The sequence below is a fragment of the Chelonoidis abingdonii genome, chromosome 14 (assembly GCF_003597395.2).
Source record: "Chelonoidis abingdonii isolate Lonesome George chromosome 14, CheloAbing_2.0, whole genome shotgun sequence".
NCBI classification, from domain to species: Eukaryota; Metazoa; Chordata; order Testudines; family Testudinidae; genus Chelonoidis; species Chelonoidis abingdonii.
In genome coordinates, this window is record NC_133782.1 from 18,770,241 (window position 1) to 18,795,187 (window position 24,947).

Below are 24,947 nucleotides of genomic sequence, written 5' to 3' on the forward strand. Positions count from 1 at the left end.
ATCCCCTCTCATAGCTGGGAGCCAGACAAAGACACAGACCCAAAAAATTCCCTCCCCTGAGCTTTGAAAAAATCCAGTTTCCTGATTGGTCCTCTGGTCAGGTGTTTGGTTCTCTTTGTTAACCCTTTACAGGTGAAAGAAACATTAACCCTTAGCCATCTATTTATGACAGGCCTGATCTGGAAAACTGCGGGCAGTACTGCTAACCCCATTTCCGAAAGGATATTTCAGAATTTAAGATGAGAGGGTAGACTAGGAACTTCTGGTCTCCTTGCCTCACAAGAGAAAAGGCAAAGGGACAGTCAATGAAATTCAAAAAAAAAAAAAAAAATTGTGAAATGGGGTAAGAAGAAAATCCTTTTTCCAAACAATGTGTAATTAATCTGTAGAATTCATTAAGACCAAGAACTAAAAAAAAAAAAAAAAAAATTGTGAAATGGGGTAAGAAGAAAATCCTTTTTCCAAACAATGTGTAATTAATCTGTAGAATTCATTAAGACCAAGAACTTAATATTCAAAAAGGAACTGGACAGAGGGAATATCAACATCCAGAGTTATAACTGATAAAAATTGCATAAGGTTGAATCTCTTCCACTACAGCATTTAAAACAATGTATTATTAGAGATCTAGATGAGGCCCTAATATGGCATCCTCCAAAGCATCTTGTGCTTCTGATTGACCTTAGATCTATTCAGTATGGAAATTGCTTCTTTTCCTACACAAAATGTTGGGCAGCAGATTTGTTCTGGGTTAGTCAGATTAACCCACTGGTCAATCCAAACTATTTTTGCTCACCAGCTGGTCCTTTTTTCTTGAATGTATTACAGAACTGCCAATCAAATTTCCAGCTCTGCAATATTAAATCCTTCATGTTTTAAATTATAGTCTAGATTGAAAATCTGGATGCCAAAAGGAAGAGAAAAAGGGATAACCCCAAACATGGGTATTTACACTCTACATAGATCCAATACTACTTTGATTTTGTATAATTATAATTCATTTCACTTATTAATTACAAGCATTGTTAAGTAGGAACTTAGTGTTAGCTAGGGAGTGTAAATGTACTCTCTATAAAACTCTGGCCAACCATGTCATCACTGACTGAGAAGCTGGAAATTCTACTCAGAGTGGAACTGCTGACCAAAATACCAATAGCATAAGCATGCCTACATGTTATTAAAGGAACTAGTGGAAAATTTCACAGGCTGACATCCAGAATGTCTCCAGTCCCTTTTCTTATCTCTCTTCCTATAAAGCAGTTACAAGGCCAGGACCTCAAATAAGATGGTTACTCACCTTTGTAACTGTTGTTCTTCGAGATGTGTTGCTCATATCCATTCCAGTTAGGTGTGCGCGCTGCGCGTGCACGTTCGTCGGAAGATTTTTACCCTAGCAACCCCGGTGGGTCGGCAGGGTCGCCCCCTTGAGTGGCGCCACCATGGCGCCAGATATATACCCCTGCTGACCCGAGTGCTTCTCAGTTCCTTCTTGCCGGCTACTCCGACAGAGGGGAAGGAGGGCAGGTTTGGAATGGATATGAGCAACACATCCTGAAGAACAGTTACAAAGGTGAGTAACCGTCTTTTCTTCTTCGAGTGATTGCTCATATCCATTCTAGTTAGGTGATTCCCAAGCCTTACCTAGGTGGTGGGGTCGGAGTAAGATGTCGCAGAGTGTAATACGGTGGAGCCAAAGGCTGCGTCATCCCTAGACTGCTGAACCAGGGCACAGTGGGAGGCGAAGGTATGGACCGAGGACCAGGTAGCTGCGCGACAAATCTCATGAACAGGTACATGAGCGAGGAAAGCAGCCGATGAGGCCTGAGCCCTGGTAGAGTGCGGAGTCACGTGGCTCGATGGAACATGAGCCAAGTCGTAACAGGTGTGGATGTACAACATCACCCAAGAGGAAATCCACTGTGAGGAAACAAGTAGGCCCTTGATACGCTCAGCCACGGCAACAAAGAGTTGGGGGGTTCTGCAAAATGGTTTTGTTTGCTCGATATAAAAAGCAAGCGCTCTACGGACATCTAGGGAGTGTAGCTGCTGCTCCCTGTGAGACGAATGTGGCTTTGGGAAGAAGGCAGGTAGGAAGATCTCCTGGTTAACATGGAAGGCCGATACCACTTTGGGGAGAAAGGCCGGATGTGGTCGCAAGGATGTGGTCGCAACTGCACCTTGTCCCTGTGGAATACAGTATATGGGGGAATCTACCGTGAGAGCCCGAAGCTCGGAGACTCGTCTCGCTGATGTGATGGCCACCAGGAAAGCGGTTTTCCATGAGAGGTAGAGAAGGGAGCAAGTTGCTAACAGCTCAAATGGGGCAGACATGAGTCTGGCAAGAACCAGGTTAAGGTCCCATGTTGGGGTGGGGCAGCGTACCTGGGGGTAGAGGCACTTTAGGCCCTTAAGGAATCTAGGCATCATCGGGCGTGAGAACACCGAGCGGCCATTCTCCCGTGGGTGGAAGGTAGAGATGGCCGCCAAATGGACTCTCAAAGATGATACCGCTAGGCCCTGTTTGAGAGACCAGAGGTAATCCAAGATGTTAGGGATGGAGACCTCGGAGGGAAGGAAGTTCTGCTCCACACACCAGCACGTGAAATGCTTCCACTTGGCCGTATGTCGCTCTAGTGGAAGGCTTCCTGCTACCCAGGAGCACCTGTTGCACTGGGGCAGAGCAACACAGCTCAGACTGGGTCAGCCACTCAGAAGCCATGCCGTGAGATGGAGGGACTGAAGGTCCGGGTGACGCAGTTTGCTGTGGTCCCGAGTGATCAGGTCCAGGTGAAGAGGCAGGGGGACAGGGTTGGCTATGGATTGGTCTAGCAACATGGTGTACCAGTGTTGCCGAGGCCACGCTGGATGCCGGAGGAGCGCTGTCAGTGCTCGGTGCCAAGGACGGAGGGTTCAGGGCTGCCTCCATAAGGAGAGTCTTCAAGTAAAAGTCCCTCTCCTTTTTTGTCTGCAGCTTAAAAGCCTTACAAATGCGGCACTTATCTGAGATGTGCGATTCCCCGAGCCACTTTAGGCAAGAGTCATGGGGATTGCTCGTGGGCATCGGCTTTTTACAGGTCGAGCACGGTTTGAACCTCGGTGAACCGGGGATAGGCCCCGGCAATGGGTGCGGGGAAGGGCTAATGCTCAAACTCAACTAAACTGTGTACACTAACAACTATAAAACTAATTACACTATAGATTAAGTCAACTATGTACAACAAGGTATCGAATGAACAAGGAGAAGCTAGGGAAGTGGAGGACAGCTAAGCCGAGCTCCACTGTTCCAACGACCGACATGGGTGGTAAGAAGGAACTGAGGAGCGCTCGGGTCAACATGGGTATATATCTGGTGCCATGGCGGCGCCACTCCCGGGGGCAGATCCACCGGGGTTGCTAGGGTAAAAAATCTTCCGACGAGCGTGCACGCACAGCGTGCACACCTAACTGGAATGGATATGGACAAACTTTTTTGTGAATCTTGGAAAATTTCCACTGCTTAAAGAGATCTATAAAACAAATTCTCAAAACTAAAGCCCAACCAGCTCTAGAATTCTGACTTGATAGAACCCATAATTTAAACAAGTTTTGTTGAGATAAAAGCATCACCAAGAGCAATGAAAAACTAGAGAACTGAACCAAAAATACACCACTACCTAGATATAACGCCACCTGACATAACATGAATTTGGACATAATGCAGCAAAGCAGCACTCTGGGGAGGCAGGGCTGCGCACTCCGGTGGATCAAAGTTCAATATAACACTTTCACCTATAATGCGATAAGATTTTTTGGCTCTCAAGGACAGTGTTATATCGAGGTAGAGGTGTATGGAAGTGTTATATAGCCATTTTGAAACACACCACGCCACACTGGGGAGGGAAGTAGTAATTAGGGATTTAGTAATTTCATTTGAAGTCCAGATAAGTACAGTATATTTTGAAGGGACTTTCAAAATGATTTCCAGCCAAGCTATACATATGATATAGAACTGTTGGAAGCTCACCAAGTTAGTACAGCTGTGTACAAAAAACTAGATCTTGAATAAAGTAGACTGCTCAATACAATAAAAGTCTTTAGTTCAACCCTAATGTCCTTCTTTCCCTTAATAAGGGCATATTCTTTATATTTATTAAACATAAAAGGGTAACTGTTCATAAAGAACTGTTTTGGACGTCATTTCCCTGATTTGGAGCCATACTTTATCAATGAGATCCAGGTCAACAAATTATATTTATATTAGCCCAAAATTAAAAAAAAAAAAAAAAAATCCTTTCTACTTAATTATGTTCTTAAAGCAGTCCCAGATGAGGAGTTTTAATTACTAAGGTTTTAAACAAAGTCTAAATATAAATAGCTGTATATCATTGATTTACAAATGAAGAAAGCAGTATATCAATATACAATGCCATGTAATGTTCCTAGCATCTAAAGAGATGTTTACGTTATGTTTCCTCCCTTTATACTTAGATTTTATTTTTTTGCTTTAAAAAGGATGTTGTTTTAAAAATGTTATTCCCTAATTTAAACAAGACTATATTTAGCCTGCTCAAAGTTATACATCTGCAATTATAGATTTTAAAAATTGGTTCTGATTAAAAGTAGAAAGTTTTAAAGTCAGAGGATTGCACATACAGTAATCACCAAGTTATGTACATGCCAATACCAGGTGCTGAAAATACGCAAAGTAGAACCTCTTTATTTTGCAGACTTCATAAGCTACATAAAAGTTGATGGCCTCACTTCCCACATTAGATACAGCAAGAGCTTCAGTAAGATTCTATATTTTGTTAAAAACATCATATTGAATGTAGGCATATAGTTGCTATACAAAATGCACTATATTGAATGTAGTAGTGTACTATGATAGTAGGAGTTGGACTGCAATTGACAGTCAGTAACATAGTGATGCTATCTTTGCTGTTGTGTTGGAATTCAGATTGAAGAGTAAGACCACAATAGCTCTCCCCAGACATTCCATTGTGTTGCAAGGATAAATGCATTGGGAGGGGAAACAAGAGAAAGGATGCAGAATATTCAGCATTTAACATACATGATGGGAATGCATTTGTACCATCTACTTAAATGTAAAAACTTAAGCCTGGAAACAACCTCAAGAAGCTTTTCCTCTGAACTGGATGAAACTTTCTGTAATATTACTCCAATATGCAAGCACTACATAAATTTGTCTCCCTGGTGTAGGAAGACTGCCAAAAAATACATCCCCATATGTGTCAGACACACATACGTGGGCATTCACAACAGACAAGCCACCAACAAGATTCAGAATTATTTGATTTGGATCCCCTTGGTGAAAAAAAAAAAAGTTATTAGGCTCAACAAAATCCTTGAGAGAGAGAGAGAGAGAGAGAGAGATTGGAAAGGAGCAGCTGGAGAGCGCTAACAAACCCTGTGCCATAAAAAAAAAAAACAACCAATCAACCACACACCACACCACACACACCCCACCCCTCTTGCGCCCGCCCCCCCCCCGCCCGACACAAGTTGATCCACTACAGCCCACATACATTGCCATAGTCTCTCCCAACTAAGTCACACCAATTCATTCTAAACAGTAAACCAAAAAGTAAAGAACAGAATGAAACAAGCAAAAAACTTTGCACACGTTCTAAAGACAGTAAAGTCCATAATGAGCAGCTCAACACTGAAGAGCAACAATAGTCATAAAAATCCTGAATTGTGGGAAGCAACTGACTATGTATCTAATGAACTACAACCACACTTTAGGAAAAGAGCATAGAAATTGCTACTTGACTTTAACTCTTGCGTGGAGACAATGAAACACTCAGGCTGTGGGGACACACCGAAGTGGTTGCTCTGCTCAATTCCTGAATTACCATCCCAATATCTTTACTCTGCTTAACCTACAAGCTACATAAGCAGGTTATAATGGTAGCATAGCACCAATATTAGAAGGGGAGCTGACTGATGACCAAGCTAATTTCTGCCCAGGACATTCACATGGTGGCCAAGTTTAAGCTTAAGTCAATTTATTGAAGATGGCTCCAAAACCAGCAAAAATAGACGGGCTGCGTGTGTTAATCTATGGGCTGCCTAAAACAGCAAACCATTGTGTATTTCTATTGATATTAGTAAGAATTTTGAGAAATGGCAAGATAGCCCAGAACCTCTCTTCCACGCTCAAGAATCTCTCTCTTTGTCAGGATGGATGGTCAGAAAAGTCTATAGCATACTCAATTGAATGGATTGCCCTAAGGCTGTTTAATGTCTACACAAGTTAACCAGAATCTTCTAACATGTAAAGATTCATTTATGCAGATAATCAGAAATCTTTGATGACACTGAGCACATTCTAACTAGCTCCCTGAGTATACCTGGAAAAAACTATTGCACTTCATTCCTGAATGCCAATCCTTGCAAGACATACATGCATCTTCCACCTGTAACACTAGCAAGCCAAACAAAAACTCCACATATCACAGGATGGTACAATCCTTGAGCACTACAGACATCAGGGTCACATTATATAGAACACTGACATTCTTTTTCTGCTTCTTGATGTGCTCATTGAAAGTGAACTCCAGGAATTGTATACTTCAGCAACTGACCAATACAAAATGGGGAGCTGATCCCAAAACACACAGCAACCAGTCATGCTCCATGTTACTTAGGGCTTGGCTACACTGGAGAGTTGCAGCGCTGGTGGTGGCTTTACAGCGCTGCAACTCACTCACTGTCCACACTTGCAAGGCACATACAGCGCTGTATCTCTCTGGCTACAGCGCTGGCTGTACTCCACCTCGGCCTGGGGAATAACGACTGCAAGCCAGTGATGCACGCTGCTCCATCAGTGTGGCCACCAAAAGCGCTGTTATTGGCCTCCAAGGTACCCAGAATGCCTGTTCAGCCACCTGCTCATCAGTTGAACTCTACTGCCCTGGCCTCAGGTGACCTCCCTTTAAATCCCCCGGAATTTTAAAAATCCCCTTCCTGTTTGCTCAGCCAGGTGTGGAGCGCAATCAGTGAATCTTTCAGGTGACATGCTCCACGCGCCCAACGAGCCCCAGTATGGAGCAGTGGCGAGTTGCTGGACCTCATCAGTGTTTGGAGGGAGGAAACTGTGCAGTTCAGCTGCACTCCAGCCAATAGAAATTACGATAACTTTGGGGTTATTAAGGGCCATGCTGGAAGGGGCCATGACTGGGACACGCTGCAATGAGGGTAATAGTGAAGGAGCTGCAGAGTGCCTATTGCAAAGCCCGTGAGGAAACTGCCGCTCCGGCACTGCCCCGTGACCTGCCGTTTTAAAGAGAGCTGAGACGCGATAGTTGGGGGTGCCCCTCCGCCAATCAGAGGACCATGATATGCATTCAGAGCAGGGGAAGGAGGAGGAAACGTAGAGTGAGGGACTAGGGGGGAGGAACACCCGGAGTCCCTGGAAGCATGCAGCCAGGGAGCTTTCTCAGCCAGGAGGAAGGTAGCCAGTCACAGCAGCCAGTACTTGTGGAGGACAACAGAAGAGGGGTTCCCGTAAGCGCTTTTATTTTCATGAATGGAATTTTCGGGAGAGGAAGAGGGTTCTGCATGCATGCTAGATGGGAATAGCGAGGGTGGGGGGGCATTGCTGCACACAGGCAAGCTGCATAGGGCCAGGGCAGAATCTGCATTGCTGTAGAAGACCCTCCTGCGCTCCCCAGGGGTGACCCGCGGCAGCGAGATATCTTCCAGGATCAACTCCTGTGGAAAGTTTGGGAGAGTGCAGTGTAGGTGCCTTGCAGCTGTTGGCTCCCAATTGCACAGAAATCTCTAAGGACACTAAGCCCTGAAGCAATTAAGTCCCCTTACTCACATCGGCGTCCTGTGGGTTACGTCGCTCTTCTTGGCATGGAACATTATGCTATTGTGAAGACTGATAGACTCTGCACTGTGTGGAAAACTGTCTCGAGAAATATACAATGCTGCTTGTTACTGCCTTGTTGCCTTTCCACAAGGAACGCTTGATTCTCTGCTGCCATTTATCATCCGCTCAAGTAACTCAAAACCTCCAGAAGACCCGCAAAAAGAAAGACGCTGCTGCACAGCAGTTATGGATCTCTGCCAGAGAGACAAGAAGTGCAGGACTGGAGGGAAAGGGAAAAGCAGGATCCACCAGAAAAAATGAGCAGCCAGGAAAAAAAAGCAAAAACAGCTGATAAGCAACCTGGCAACGCCCAGCAGACTCATCAGGTGCTCGTAAGCCATGCAGCAGAGCACTAACATGCCATCCCTCCACCCCGTCGCGCAAAGCTCTTTCCCTTGTCCCCAATGTCCGCTCAAACCCCCTCCCCAGCATCCAGGTTTTTACCTACCACCAGCTGCCTCAACACTGTACATCACTCACACCACCCGAAAACCTAGGACCCTTATCCTCTGCACGACCCCATCACCAATACAGTAAGGCATCCTGAAGTGCAGCAGTCATTTGCCACACTCCGACAGACATATTTCAACACCTGTTGACGTAGCAGTTCCCACCCCACCATCTGCCCATTTAGGCTTCCCAAAATGTTGTGTGTCTGTCAAAGTTATTTCTTTCAATAATGAATTCTTGGCTTGAAAACAGTCTTTATATTGCAAAGTCAAAGATACCTAGGCCTAGAAGAAAGAAGCAGCAGCAGCAACAGTTGAGGAAAAAACAGATCCTACTTAACATTTGTAACCACTGCACCTTGAAGTCACTCCTGTGCCCGGCACCAACATTACTGTGGGTTTTCAGCCTCAATTCCCTCCTCAAGGCATCCTAATCCTTGAAGCCCTATGCTGGCTGTAAGTAGCCCTGCTCTCTTTGCTGTGCAAATTCAGCCTCAGGCGTTGAACTGAGGTCCATGCCTGCACTTGAATGTCATTCGTCCTCACACATATTATGGAGGTGTACAGCCTTGGATATAACTGCGGGCTGCTGCTCCCCCCCCCCCCATTCTACTTCCCATTACAGAGTCGCCAGCGCCCCTTTAAAACGGCCACAAGCACACCACAGTCTTCGGTCACCAGCTCTCCTGTAGTGAAGCCGGTTCTTGCTCCTGCAAGTTTCGCTGATACAGTTTCATGAGCCAAGGGCATTAATCGGGTACACGGGGTCTCCAAGGATCACAATGGAGTTCGACTATCCCTACGTGATTTCATCTGGGAAAAAAGTCCCTGCCTGCAGCTTCCTGAACAGGCCAGTGTTCCGAAAGATGCGTGCATCATGCACCTTTCCAGGCCAGCCTGTGTTAATGTCATTGAAACGCCCACAGTGATCCACAAGCGCCTGAAGAACCATAGAGAAATACCACTTCCGATTAACGTACTCGGATGCTAGGTGGGGTGGTGCCACAATAGGAATATGCGTTCCATCTATCGCCCCTCTACAATTAGGGAAATCCATTTGTGCAAAGTCATCCACAATGTCCTGCACGTTCCCCAGAGTCACGGTTCTTCTTAGCAGGATGCGATTAATGGTCCTGCAAACTTGCATCAAAACAATCCCAACGGTCGACTTTCCCACTCCAAAGTTGTTCCCGAACGATCGGTAGCTGTCCAGAGTTGCCAACTTCCAGATTGCAATAGCCACCCGCTTCTCCACCGGCAGGGCAGCTCTCAATCTCATGTCCTTGCGTCGCAGGGTAGAAGCGAGCTCAGCACAGTGTCCCACGAAAGCGGCTTTTCTCATCCAAAAGTTCTGCAGCCACTGCTCATCATCCCAGACTTCCATGATGATGTGGTCCCACCACTCAGTGCTTGTTTCCCGAGCCCAAAAGCAGTGTTCCACGGTGCTGGGCATTTTCATGATGCCAGCAGCAATTTAGTGTCATACGCATCAGGCGACTCGCTATCATCAGACTCACCACTTTGTATCTTAAGGAATAGCTCAACTGCCAAACTTGATGTGCTGGCGAGACTCATCAGCATACTCCTCAGCAGTTCGGGCTCCATTTCCCACAGAAATCGCGCTGCACAGAAACCGTTGAGAGAGAGTCAAGATGGCGCCAAATGTGGACAGAAAAACAGGGATTGCTGGAATGTGAAGCGATGCATCACGGGACCTTGGGACAGGAAGCAGAATGACATGCACCCTCTGCCCCCTTCCCACAACCCATGGCGCCAAAATGGGACGAGGTGCTCTGTGGGATAGCTGTCCATAATGCCCCACTCCCAACAGTGCTGCAAATGCGGCCACAGTGCAGCACTGGTAGCTGTCAGTGTCACCACACTGCAGCGCTTTCCCTACACAGCCGTATGAAGACAGCTTTAACTCCCAGCACCGCACACCTGCAAGTGTAGCCAAACTCTTAGTTGCAGAGTACTGTGCCCCTGTATGGTCAAACTCAAGCCAGGTGCACAAACTGATATTGCTATCAGCCCTGAAGGACTATCAGAGGGACTTTGAAGCCAACTCCCACATTATCACTATAGTACTTTGCCAAGATTGATCCTCCATCAGCAAGGGAGGATGCCTTCAGTTTACATACATACAAATAAGCCACCACACGTACACGATCCAATACATCCACTGTGTGGACACATTCCACCATCTGAGAGGAGGAAGTCCAGAAAAGTCTTTCCTCAAAATACAACGTGAAAAGCTACAGAGCAACAAAAATGGAGAGAAATCATCCAGAAGAACCTGGTTCCTTCAGAACAATTCCTTGCAGGCACTAAACAAAAACCACTTGTGTATTCTAAATCAAGCAAGAGCCAGGGTGGTAAAGACTGGGGACAATGAGACCAAAAGAAAGCTGAGGAACCCCAAATATGAATGTGGAAAGCTTAAGTAAACATTTGAATATTGTTTCATGAAGTGCCCCTTAACATTCTGAACTCTTGAGGTGAGTTACTGGAGGTGGAGGATATGTAGTCCAACCCCCTGCACTTAGGCAGGACCAAGTAAACCTAGATCCCGGACAACTATCTACACGTTTCTTTTGAAAACTGGACAGTTAATAAAGTGTGCAATATGATTTGTTTATCCTCTGCTACCTACACCTACCACCCAGGGAAGGAGAATACATTTAACTATTAACAGTTTACCACCAATTATAGCGGGAATTTTAAAATACTGATGAGGACAGAGCACTTATTGTATTTGTATTATATCCCTCCTGAAATTGCCTACATTTCTGCAATCACTAAATTATTTGTCTCCATTAACAAGAACCCTCCAAAAAGAATTATCAAATAATGTTCTCAAATCCTTGTCAGCTCAATTATTGAGTCAGAGATAGTGTTAGGGAAACAGTGTTTTTAAGTCCTGGCAGTCATAAAAGTTAAACAAAAATGTTGATTGATGCACTTTTATCAAGTTAGTTCACAAGCCATCTTGTCACCAAGCTTTACAGGCTAAATCAGCACTGGAAGCTGCACTTGACTTCACACCATTATCTGCATGTGAATAGCTTAGCTCATTCAGTATTTGGCCAATGGGACTGAACAACAGAGCTTTATACCTGTGCAGTATTTAGATTACTCTCCAGACCTCTAGTGCTATTTGACAAGTAGTTCTTGGGGAAGTTTTCCCCTCAATTTAAAGTTAGAATATAAAGAAAATCTGCTTTTGACACATGCAGATCTTAAAGAAATTTAGAAAGCCATTACTGTGTCTACATATATTAGGAGAAGTCATAGCAAGAACATATTGTTTTAGAATTTAAAAATATACTACATGGCCTTGCAGTAGTGTTTGCTACTGCATTTGCAGGAGTATCAATTACACTTAATTAGAAATACTTGTTTTCAGTATCCTCTGAGCAGATATTCACCTCACTATGGTGGATAGTTTTATGCTTTACGGTCTAATTAAGTAGAATTAAAAGCAATGACCACTTGAGCTCTATGACCATTAGCATCCCCACTTCCCTGACACAGCTTCTATATTTGTTTATATTACTGTTTTCAGATTTGTAACAAGAAGCACCACAATACAACTGCAAGCTTCCTGCCCATTACTTAGCCACTATTTTTAGTATTTTTCCTCTGTTTTCAGTGGTAAATTTAAATACTGTATATACTCATTCATAAGCCGTTTTTGTTGTTTTTTTTTTTTGTAAAAAAAGGGAAGCACCAGAGAAGGTCAGCTTATGAACGGGTATAGAGAGGGAGAGGTGGGACACAGCCCCTCCCCCCAACAGAGAGAGGAAGGAGAGGAAGCACAGCCAGAAGGGAAGAGGCAGGGCCAGAGTCTCTCTGCTTCAGGCCACACTGCTCTCTCCCAAGCTCCGAAGCGGCTGCAGCCCTGGGGCTGGCAGGCTGCAGCCCTGGAGCAGGCTGTGGCTGCAGCCATGCTGCTTGGCCTCACCCCCTGGAGCAGGCTGTGGCTGCAGCCATGCTGCTTGGCCTCACCCCCTGGAGCAGGCTGTGGCTGCAGCCATGCTGCTTGGCCTCACCCCCTGGAGCAGGCTGTGGCTGCAGCCATGCTGCTTGGCCTCACCCCCTGGAGCAGGCTGTGGCTGCACCACTCAGCCCACCAGAGCATGCTGCAGCCATGCCGCAGAGTCTGGCCACCCAGAGCAGGCTGTGGCAGCACTGCCCAGCCTGCCGGAGCAGCTCCAGCCAATCCAGAGAGTGTGGGGGTCCTGGGCTAGGGGTGGGGTCATGTAGGAGTGGTCACAGGGGTTACTCCCCTGACCCCCAACTTCTTCCCCCCAAAAAGATGTCCCCACCAGTTGCTGTCCCGGCCCGTCAGGGTAAGCAGCTGATGCGCCAGGACACTCTTTACTTAGGTTTAACTCCGTGCCTGTGGACGCTCAAGGTAAATAACCCATCTTGGCCCACTGGGGGCTTATCCTGATGGCCCGGGAGCCAAAAAGTTTGCTGACCCCTGAATTATATGGTCAGCTTATTAACGGGTCATAAACATTTTCAATTTTTACTTATCCATTTTGGGAGGTCTGCTTATAAATGAACCGGCTTATGATCGAGTATGTATGGTATTCATTCTGTATGTACATAACAAAGTTACTGTAACTACAGAGTCCAAGAAGTGGATAATGTCATCTATTCTATATACATCAGGAACACATGGGTTAAACAACATGTCAGCAGCTACAGACAAGGGCAATCCAGGGAGCTCCTCTGCAGTTTTTACTGGAATTTAAATTTTTAGAAACCTTCCAAGCTCAGTCTTCATTCTTCTTAGGACTGGTGAATTTTCAGAACAGTGCTTGAACTGCCTTGAAATTCCCTCTCAGATTTTCTCTTCTTCATTGAAAAACTACTTTAAAAGAATGGATTTCTGAAGTGACTTGTTAAAACACCATCTCCAATGATAATCCCTAGTGTTCACTAACCACTCTCAGAACTCCCTGTGATTCAAGAGGCAGCAAAGGTTTTCACCTAAGGAAGAAAAGTATCCCATTACAAGGACATCTTAATGAGATGGAATGTCTTGTGCAATTTGTACAAGTTTAGAGCAGGGAAATAGTTTCATGATAAAAATCACGAGAGCTGGCAATACTACATTTAAGTGTCTCAGTTTGTGTTTTTCTTAAAAGAAAGCTGCTGGAAGCATCATCTGAGAATGCCAGCTTTCATTAAGACAATAAATTCTAACCCTCATGGTTGCAGAAACAAGCTTGAGCACATGAATCCTAAAGGTTCAACACAAGGCAAATATATATATTATATATTTTTAAAATGCTTGAGTTTAGCAATACTGGATATTTTCTAGATGTTTTGAAGTACTGAAACATTGAGAGAAGTTTAGTTGGAATTCTCCACAAATGGACAATATTTTACATTTTGTAGACACTATCCCTTGCCCATTTATGCCCCTTCAAATAAGCTTTAGAGCAGGGGTGGGAAAATCTGGCCTGGGGGCCGCAACCAGCCCTTCAGACATTTTAATCTGGCCCTCAGTGTCCTGCCAGGAAGTGGGATCGTGGGTTTGCTCTGCGCGGCTCCCGGAAGCAGCAGCATGTCCCCACTCTGGCTCCTATGCATATGGGAAGCCAGGGGGCTCTGCACACTGCCCCCAGCCCAAGTGCCACCCCCCGCAGCCACCTAGGAGCCAGAGTGGGGACACGTTGCCGCTTCTGAGAGCTGCTTGAGCTAAGTGCTGCCCAGAGCCTGCACCTCGACCCCTCCCATACCCGAACCCCTTGCCCCAGCCCTGATCCCCCTCCTACCCCATCCTCCTGCATCCCTGAGCCTGCACCCCCAGCCAGAACCATCACCCTTCCACCCACACCTCTGCCTAGAGCCTCCTCCTGCACCCTGAATCCTCATTTCTGGCCCCACCCCAGAGCCTGCACTTCCAGCCAGAGCTCTCACCCCCTCCCACAGCCCAACCCCCAATTCTGTGAGCATTCATGGCCCACCATACAATTTCCATACCCAGATGTGGCCTTCAGGCCAAAAAGTTTGCCCACCTCTGCTTCAGAGGTACACATCACTAAGTCATAACGAAAAAAGTCACCCTAGACAATGGAATAGGTTTTCCACAACGCCGGAAATACGTCATTACCCTGTATGAGTAAGTAATTTTACTCAGACAACCTTCTTCACTTTCTAAAGGTATGGTTTTATTTAAAAAAAAAAATTAGATTTCCAGCCTTATGGCTGCAGAGATCCTTCCAAATGCAAACAGAGGTTAAACCCATGCACTACTCTCTGCGGTCAAGGAAGGGCAAGCTCATGCCATGTCTAAATTGAGACACTCGGGAAAGTTAAGACCAATCAACTAAAGGTTGAAGTTAATGCAATAAGGCCTGATCTACATTAGGGGTTTATCTACACTTAAAACACTGCAGCAGCACAGCTGTGCTGCTGTAGTATTTCAGTGAAGACAACATCTAAGCTGATGGGAAGGATTCTCCCATCAGCATAGGTACCTCACCTGAGAAATGGTCGCTAGGCAAGTAGTTTAAGGTGAAACTTGGGGTAGGCAAGAGAAATCAGATTCCTGAAAGAGGTATAGTTGTCTGGAAAGGCTGAGAGCAACTGTACTAGACTATCAAGAACATGCTGGCCAGGGGAGTATATAACACCCACACCAGCTCTGTCTCTCATCTAGGGGGTGACTGGGCCATATAGAGAGGTTGATAAGCCTGCTACAACCTAAATACAAAAAAAGTTGATTTCTTAAAATACTGAATTTATTTATTTCTCTGACCTAAAAGCCAGATCCTCAAGCCAAAGTAACTAATTTATACCGCTCTGAGGGGGCACAGGGGAATCGCAGTGACAAAAAGGAAGACTATCTAGTCCTATGTTACCTAGAGAAGGTGTTGGGACTAGCAGAGGGCATGGGAAAGGACAGTTACCTGTTCCACAACTGGCGCTCGAGATGTGTTCCTCAGGTGTATTCCACAGTAGGTGTGCATGCTCGCCACGTGCACCAGTGCCAGAAGTTTTTCCCTTAGCAGTACCTGTAGTGGGGGAGCACCACTGCGACCCCTAGAATAGCACCTCTATTGCGCTATAAGGGGAGCTGCGCACTCCTGCCACCCTCAGTTCCTTCTTGAGGGACAACTCCGACAAAGGGCGGGATTTGGAATACACTTGAGCAACACATCTCAAAGAACACCAGTTACAGAACAGATAACTGTCCTTTCTTCTCCGAGTGATTGCTCATGTGTATTCCACAGTAGGTGACTCCAAGCTATATCTGATGGAGGTGGGTCGGAGTTTAACAGTTTCCAGGACGGAGTACCGCCCTACCAAACCCGCCATCATCTCGCATTTGGGAGACGATCGCGTAGTGTGAGGAAAAGGTGTTGACAGAGGACCACATGGTAGCTCTACAAAATGTCCTGAATGGGGACGTGAGCTACATAGGCAGCCGACAAAGCCTGAGCTCTAGTAGAATGCACCTTACGATAGGCGGCGGGGGAATCCCTGCCAGGTCGTAACATCCAGCTGGAAATTTGCTGGGTAGAAACCGGTTGCCCTCTCATACATTCGGCAGATGCAACAAGAAGTTGCAGGGATTTCTCGAATGGCCTGGTTTGGTCTAGGTAAAAGGCCAGTGTCCTATGCACATCTAGGGTGTGCAGGCGTTATTCCTCATTAGAGAAATGGGGCTTGGGACAGAATATTGGAAGGAAAATGTCCTGATCCATATGAAAAGCCGAGACCACTTTCGCCAAAAAAGCCAGTTGTGGGTGAAGCTGGACCTTATCCCTGTGGAAGACTGTATATGGGGGTTCCGAGGTTAGGGCCCTAAGCTCCGAGACCACAGCTGGGGCGATCGCCACCAGGAACGCTACCTTCCATGATAAGTGGGACCAGGAACAGGTGCCCAAGGGTTCAAAAGGGGGACCCATGAAGCAGGAGAGCACTAGGTTCAGGTCCCATAGCGGGACCGGAGGCCTGACATAAGGGAATGCGCGATCCAGTCCTTTCAAAAACCAGGATGTTGTGTGTGTGTGGGGGGGAAGCAGTGGCCATGTACCGGAGGATGGAAAGCCAAAATGGAAGCTAAGTGTACCCTGACCGAAGCAGGAGCTAGCCCCTGGGTCTTAAGGGACAGGAGGTAATCTAGAATAAGTTGGAGCGATGTGGATGATGGGGAAGTACCCCTTTCTCTTGCCCACCTAGAGAACCTAGACCATTTGGCCAGGTAGGTCTGTTGTGTGGACGACTTTCTGCTTTCTAGCAGAACTTGCCTGACACCCTCTGAACACTTCCTTTCCTCCTTGTCTAACCACGATGAAGCATGGCCAGGTTGGGATGGAGGAGGCATCCTCCCTCCTTGGAGAGGGGATCCGGCCCAAGCGGCAGCCTGTGCAGGGAGGCCACTAGAAGCTGCAGGAGGGTTCTGTACCAATATTGCCGGGCCCAATCCGCGGCTATGAGGAAAACCCTCAACTTGCCTGACTTGATTTTCTGTAAAACCATGCCTATCAGGGGAAAGGGCGGAAAGGCATAACAGGTGGCCCGACCACTGAATCAGGAACACATCTGATATTGCTCCCCCTGCCCACTCCAGCCCTGGTGCAGAACTGGGGGCAGAGACGATTCTGGAGGTAGCAGAGAGATTTACCTGGGGAGCTTCCCACGCTCAGAAGAGCTGCCGGGTGACCTCCCAGTGGAGCGACCACTCGTACTGGTGGGAGAAAATCCTGCTGAGATGATCGGCTCGCGCAGTGCAAGAGCTGGGTAGGTGAAACGCCCTCAAGGAGATATTGTGGGCTATGCAGAATTCTCATAGGTCTAGGGCTTCCTGGCACAAGGCCGAGGAACGCGTGCTCCCTTGCCTGTTGATGTAGTACATCGTGGCTGTATTGTCCATGAGGACTTTGAGAATCTTTCCCTGCAGGTGCAGCCTGAAAGCTATGCATGCCAGGCGCACCACTCTGAGTTCCCTGACGTTTATGTATAGGGAGAATTCCGAGGTCGACCATCTGCCCTGGGTTTGGAAGCTCCCCATATGGGCTCCCCACCCCAGGTCTGAGGCATTCGTCACCAGACCCAGTGAGGGAGGGGTCTCTCGGAAGGAAATCCTTGTAACAGATTGCTTGGGAGGGACCACCATTGCAGGTCAGCTACCATGTTGGGAGGTAACGTGACCACCTGGTCCAGGTCATCCCTGGCCTGGGATGATTGGGAGGCCAGCCAGAGTTGGAGGGGCCTCATTCTGAGCCTGGCATGTCAGACCATGGAGGTGCATGCTGCCATGTGGCCTAACATTTGAAGGCACACCCTCGTCGTCGTCACAGGGAAGGCCGTGACTGAAGCTATGAGACCTGAGTGTCTCAAACCTGTCTTGGGGGCCGTGGCCACCACCGAGTCTAACAGTGCCCCTATGAAGTGTATGTGCTGAACTAACGTGGACTTGTCCTACTAAGGTTAGAAGTGCTACAGCAGAGCTGGAGCATGAAGTTCCAACTACCCTCACTGGCAGCAAGAAGGAATTGAGGGTGGGGGGAATGCGCAGCTCCTCTTACAGCGCGATATAGAGGAGCCACTCTAGGGGTCACAGGGGTGCTCCCCCACTACAGGTACTGCTAAGAGAAAAACTTTTGGCACCAATGCACATGGATAGCATGCACACCTACTATGGAATACACACGAGCAATCACTCAAAGAAGAAGAATGCACTGTACTCTAAACCAGGTGGGCCAACCTGTGGCTCCAGAGCCACATGCAGCTCTTCAGAAGTTAATGTGGCTCCTTGTATAGGCCCCGACTCTGGGGCTGGGGCTACAGGTGCCAACTTTCCAGTGTGCCAGGGAGTGCTCACTGTTCAATTCCTGGCTCTGCCACAGGCCATGTCCCCACTCCACCCCTTCCCACCCTCTCCCAAGCCTGCCATGTCCTTACTCTTCTCCCTCCTCCCCCACTTCCCAAGCCTCCTGCATGCCAGGAAACAGCTGATCAGGAGGTGCAGGGAGGGAGAGGGAGGTGATCAGCCCCTGAGTGGGAGGCACTAGGGGAGCTGACAGGGCTGCTGACATATTACTATGGCTCTTTAGCAATGTACATTGCCAAATTCTGGCTCCTTCTCAGGCTCAGGTTGGCCATCCTGGCTCTAAATATTCTAGCTCAGAATGATGGTTCCAAAAAGCCAGTTCCAGCCAGCACAAGATAGTGCTACCGCCCTCAGAACTAGCAAGGCAGAAAAGTGACATGCCACTTCTCCCAATCCCTTAAGTTGCCTGTGAAAATGTTGGTCTGCAGTTACTCAAGAAACAGGGGAAATAAAGATTTAAAAGAAAATTTTACTGAAGGTTTTTGTATGTACACTTAAACACATCAAGCTATGCAAAGGACAGTCTCAGTTTTAAACACAGCAACATGAAGCAGTTCCTTCCGCACTGAACAATTTAAAATATTTTTGTTGTTGCTTTAAAGCGAGCTAACCACAGCATCTCAGTGTGATTTTACAGATGCCTTGTCAATGTACTTCTGGAAAGCCCCTTCCCCCTCATGTTTTAAGATTTATTCTTGATTCAGGTTCTCATCAAAACAACAAGATTACATTACTGGTAATAATCACAGCTGTCATTAAAGGGTGCTTTTTTGGTACCTGAACACTTTGCCCATTCAGCCTAGCTGCTCCTCTATTAGTTACAATTCAGTATTCTGCCTGTCCACAAGAGTTTATCTACGTTCAAGTCAAAAGAAACTTGTCAATCTGACTTTAGGCACATCAACAACCCTTTAGTCTTTCCCTATGCTTTTTCAGTCATTGATCCCCAGTATGCCTCTGGTAAAGTCAGGGCAAAGCTGCCATGCAGTTTAGACATGTAGACAACTCCTTTCTCATGATCTTCTAGACCAACTCTGAACCCAAATCATTGTTTAACCAATTAAAAATATTAAAGATTTTCAGAGCAAGGATTTAATTTAGCATCTTTAAGATCTGGAAAACAAAACACCTTTAAAACTAAATTAAAGACCACTGGAAGAGTTAAGTCATGCCACTACCTGTGCTTAAAGTGAAATTCTAAGGCAATCCATTAAGTAGGCTTTACATAAGGGTAACGCTGTGCAAGTTAGTGAGAATGGTTTCACAAACAAGTTATTAGTGATTAACTAGTATAACAGTTCCTTACAAAGGTTTCTTGAATTTAGTACACATCAAAAAGCATGAAGCGTTCTCTTCTGCATTGTTAAATGTCATTCTGTATGCTTAAAAAGAATTTCTTTAAGAAATTCTTTAATAACACTACACTAATTAGATTGAAATCAAGTTAATTTAATTTTGTCTATGTTTTAAAGAGTCAGTTTATTGATAACGGTCATAGAATTACATAAAAGTAAAAAAAAACCATTCTTGAAATAATCTTCAATTTTAAATTCAGCAAGATATTTGGAGAGAACTGCATAAGCTTTTTCCTTTTCATCTTTTAAATGGGGAAAAAAGCCATTCAATGCACCTTTGCTTAGTTATTTGGAATATAATCTGTAGCAACATTTGATGTATAAAATGAAATTGGGAATGTATATATAAAGATAGTTTTCAGAGTTGCACCTCAATATACTATTCAAGTTGAAATGATCAAAAGATTTAAAAAGTTTAAAAATAAAAAAAAATGAACAGGAGGGTCTTATCAACGAGCATTTTCCCCAGAAATCAGCTTTAAGGCCTCCCTTCCATTCTCTTAAAAACTCTTTATGTCCAGTATTTTATTAGATTAAACCCATTTCATTTCCCTCCTTGGGCTTTTTTTTTCCCCCTTAAATCTTTGCAATTAAATTTCTCCTGCAGTTTATACCAACACAAGGTGCGATGCAGGATATTTTGCAATCATAACATGTTAGATTACTGCTCATTTAAATGCAGAACCTGAAGCAACCTCCAGTGTCAGACTACAGTATCCAATATCATCTTACATACAATTTAGACAGCCAGGTGTTTTCCTTTGCTGAAGCCTAACTCTGTTTTCTCATACACCAGTAACACAAAAATCAGTAAGATAAAGGTGCATCTTGTAAAGTTCTTCTCTAGTTCAGCATGACTGTAAAAAGGCATAAGACTCCAAGAGATAATATTCTATTGCAGTCAAGCTTTCTTTCCTCTCCCACTCTGAATTTTGTCTTATTTGTACGGTGGGTGCCAGATAAGTGATATGCACTGAAAACATTAGCATACAATGCATATTTCCAAATTAATATAGCCACAGGTAACATGTTATACCTTCCTATCAAAAGTTAGAAATCTAGACTTCACGATGAGCAAAAGTGCTGCTTCCAGCTTTGCTTTATGGGCTAAGTAGTTTGCTTGTTGTTCAATATTGCACATTTCTCTCAGGTGTGGTGGTTGTAAGAGTTTCTTGGTGGGATTTTTTTTAATTATTATTATTATTATTTTTTTTTTTTTTTATTAAGTCTACCACCACTCTTTCACTTCATATTACTGAAGCAAAGGTGCTGGTATTTACCTTCCTGTTTATATCAACAGGAGAACAAGAATGTTAACTGCAGTAATGAGAGATAAATAGTAGGCAGAAGCTAAAATGATAGAGCAACAGTCCATCACTAGTTATTGACTATTAAAGAGGTACTGTAATGGTCATATCAGACACTTTCTAGTAAAAGTCTTTTGTTTGCTTTTTTTTTGCACCCTCTAAACACAATTATATACAATTAACAAACATTGTGGCTATCTACAGTACTAAAAAAATCCAAAATGAAAGCATCTTTGTGTCACATTCAGCAAAGACACCATCAATACTAAGTAAATTTTAACATTAATAATTTACTTTATATTAAAATGTATTATTTAACAAATGAAAAAAAATCTATTTGAATTTTGTTTTGGATGAAAGGTACTATAGACAAACTGTATAGACCAGGGGTAGGCAACCTATAGCACGTGTGCTGAAGGTGGCACACAAGCTGATTTTCAGTGGCACTTACACTGCCCAGGTCCTGGCCACCAGTCTGGGGGGGCCCTGCATTTTAATTTAATTTTAAATGAAGCTTCTTAAACATTTTAAAAACCTTACTTACTTTACATACAACAATATATAACTAAATTATTATAGACTTACAGAAAGAGACCTTCTAAAAACATTAAAATGTATTACTGACACACGTAGTCCTTAATTTAGAGTGAATAAAAGACAACTGGACACACCACTTCTGAAAGGTTGCTAACCCCTAGAATAGACACTTGTCCATTTTAAAGATCCACTTCAATTTTAGCCAGGATTCCATTTTCTTTCTGTATTAACTTTTAGACAAAGTATACATACATTAAATTTAACTTTCTTATAATAGTTTAAAGGAAAAGGAGGTGCCATCTGAATGAACAAAAATAGCTTTAAAAGGCTATTTTAATTGATTGAGTTGGCAAAGTAAAGTACGGAGCTTTAAGAAGCAACAGCTTCCACCACACTGAAAAGCAGCAATAAGACTAAGCAAACACAGAATGAACAGGGGACTAGAATTATTTCAGCCTCAGACAGCATCCCACAGATCCAAGCACACCAGTGGCCACCCACCACCATCCTTAGCTTTCCAGTCATTACACTGGTACCTCACGACACCAGAAGCTCGTTCTTGCCTCCATCTCTCACCACCACACACTCACCATAGTTATGAGGCAGAAGAGAACATGAGACACAAGAAAGGGAAATCACCTCAAATTGCCAATCCCTCCCATCCAGTGTTTCCCGAGGGAGAGACGAGGGCTAGAAGCCACGCTTGAAACTTACCAAAACAACGGCTTTGAGATCATCTCACATCCAGACTGGCCCGCGGTCCTCCCCCCCACCCCCGATCCCCGTTCACCTCAAGTAATTCACCACCCCCCACTCAGCGGAGGCGGAGAGAAGGAGCAGCAGAGAAACCGCCGAACACTCTTGTAGCTTCGGCTGTCGCCACAGGGACCGCCACCCAAATTGCCAGCCCTGGGCGTGTACCTGATAAGGGACAGGGACTTGGGTAGCCCTTTTTTCTCCGGGCCCCACAGATTCTACTGCTGGCGCAGGGAGCGCCCTCCCAGCCACCCAAAGACCCCTCAAACTTCTCCTGGCAAAGGGAAGGAAAGAGTGTGCTCGGACCTGCAGGTTTAGCAATCCCTCAGCCCTCTCCTCCCCACAAACGAGGAGCACCCTCCGCCCCAGCCGCCAAGGGAGGCACGGCCAGCACAGAGACTAGAGACGCCCCTCAGCCTCTCGCCCCACACTGTTACCTTCCCCCCAAGCAATAGTCTTTCCACCGCCCCCGCAGAACTGGAAGCGGAGGAGAAAGAGCTAAGACTCGACCCCCCTCCCCCCAGTCCTACTCACCAGGGAAGGGATCCAGAGCTCGCTAGTGTCTCCTTTTTTCCCCCAAGTCCCCCACACTCAGCTCCTCGCCGCCATTTTCCTCCTTGCCTGAGTTTAAATAGAAACCAGCCTCTCCGAGAGCCGCCGCCAGCCACAGCCGGACTCAGCCCGGCCACCGCGGGGCATTATGGGATGTGTAGTTCCAACCCGCGCGGGATACAATGGGACCTGTAGTCCCGACGCGACGCTGCCCCTTCAGTGCGGCTCACCATGGTCCCCCGCGTCCTCAGCCGAGCCGCACAGGCCCTTTTAAACTTCATCTCCCAGCGGCCTCCGCGCCTGCCTGCCAACCGGTGGCTCCGATGGCGATTTTTTTTCTTAAATCATTCTGTTTCCGGCGTCCGACTTCCTGGTTCTGGGGTGTTAAATGATAACAGCGGTAGCGGGGCGGGAACGCGGCGTTGTGTGGACCTCCCGAGTGGGACCTTGGCTCACACACACACACACACCCTTGCCCCTAGCTGAGACCCCCGCACAGAGGCCGAAGGAGAAGGGACTAGCCTAGCGGCGCCGGCGCTGAGGTGCTCGCCGCCTGTCACCCTTGCCCAGGGTGCGGGGGGAGCTGTGTGGGAGAGCCCGGCTGCGCACAGCCCTGTTGTAGGAGGGCCGCCACGTTTGACAAGCAACCAGCTTTTGTCTCTTTCAGGGGTTCTCTTCAGGTTCGCGTCGGTATCTGTGTTACTAGAACTATGCCTGTTGATGTCCACAAAGGGCTCGACTGCCCGGTAAGGCCCCGACCCTACCAGAGAGCTTTTCTCTGGGGTCAAGGGACTGAAGGGGACTCACCAAAGATTTCTACAGAATTCAAAAAGCCGTTTCAAACAATCACCCAAGCAGCTTAGAGGCCTTACTCTTGAAAAGTGGTGAGTCTTGTCCCGCGCTGCGGGTGAGGCCCTCGCCTCTGCGATTATCTCAGCGCCGTTTGCTACAGGCCTTGGAGTAGGTCAGATGCGTATGGGGTTATCAAGGGCTGCCCCTTGCTGCATGAAGGGTTATAGCAAAGACGGTGGCCAGCTTCATAGGGGAGAAAAGCAGCAGCCACCATCTCGTTTTTATAACGTGGAAATGCAGTGATTTGCACTCAGATCATGTATCTTTAGTACAGAGACCTAAACATCTCCTGTTAAGGCACTCTTGTGTTGAGGGAGAGTTTCCCCACACGCATACTGCAACGAGCGACATGAAAAATTGATTTCATGGCAGGTGATCTGCCATCTTATTGTTCCGTAGTAGTTTCTTAATTGAGATTAAGGCAGGTTAAAAAACAGGGATAGATGATCTAATAAAGGACTATGTATATACAGGAGAAAGGAAAAACCAACTTTTTTCATTAAATGCAGCTACAGAAGTCACAAAATTACAATTAATACTGGAACAATTTTTGCTCTTTCTTCTAGATAACATGTGGGATGTCAGTTAAATCCTACAGCTATTACCAGACTTACATTTATCTGTGAATTTCAACTAACTAGGCACAGACGAACGCAATCTTGTATATTTATATTACAGTAGGTCAAGATATGGAAATTATATGCATCTTGTACTTGAATATAAGCCTTCTACAATGTGCAAAGCAGTTCTGCAAGTTAAATCTTATATCTGGTGGAAAGGAGAAAAATCCACCTCTAAATTTCTATCAGTGTAAATTAGTAACAAACCATTTACCTAATTTAAAAAAAAAAAACCTTTTCAAATTGAACTTTTTAGAACACTTAGAGCAACTGGTGACTGTATTCTAGTTAAGTAGAATTGTTTCTAAAAGTAGCTACCTGTGACAAATCTGGACTACCACTGAGAACAGTGGAAAGTACTCAGCCACCAGCTTCTGAGAGTCTGACCAATTTAGAATGTCTCAGGTTAGAAACCCAGAAATATCCAAAATCACTATTTTTTAAAAAAATAGGTCTAAATATGGAATGGTTTATACATTCTTGATTAGGATAGATCCATTTGCCAATATTATAAGATAAGAAGCCTTTCCGCAGTAGGACCTACTAGACTATAATTCATTTGGACAGCAAAGCTTTATAATGTTATAAATTAGAATATATGTATATGAATTCACATTCTGGCTGAGGATAATCCAGACGCTGTAGAAATATCACTGAGAATTCAAAATTCAATGTAACTATTGTAGATGTATTTTAGAGACTTTCACTGTTCAGAGGTTAAATAAATATGTAAAATCTAAATATTGAAGTACATTCATCAATATGAATCTTGTATTTTACA

The 24,947-nt window shown here is 45.5% G+C and overlaps 1 protein-coding gene across 2 annotated transcripts in view; it reads right to left on the reverse strand.

Moving 5' to 3' along the window:
- NCOA3 (nuclear receptor coactivator 3) overlaps window positions 1-22,944 on the reverse strand; it is a 179,439-nt gene extending 156,495 nt beyond the window's left edge. Inside the window, exon 1 of one of the 2 annotated variants that reach the window (XM_075072275.1) lies at window positions 22,677-22,944. The gene's annotated coding sequence lies outside the window, so the exon portion shown is untranslated. The remainder of the gene's footprint in view (window positions 1-22,676) is intronic. The other variant, XM_075072276.1, reaches the window with a different exon arrangement.
- Window positions 22,945-24,947: the final 2,003 nt, after the last annotated feature.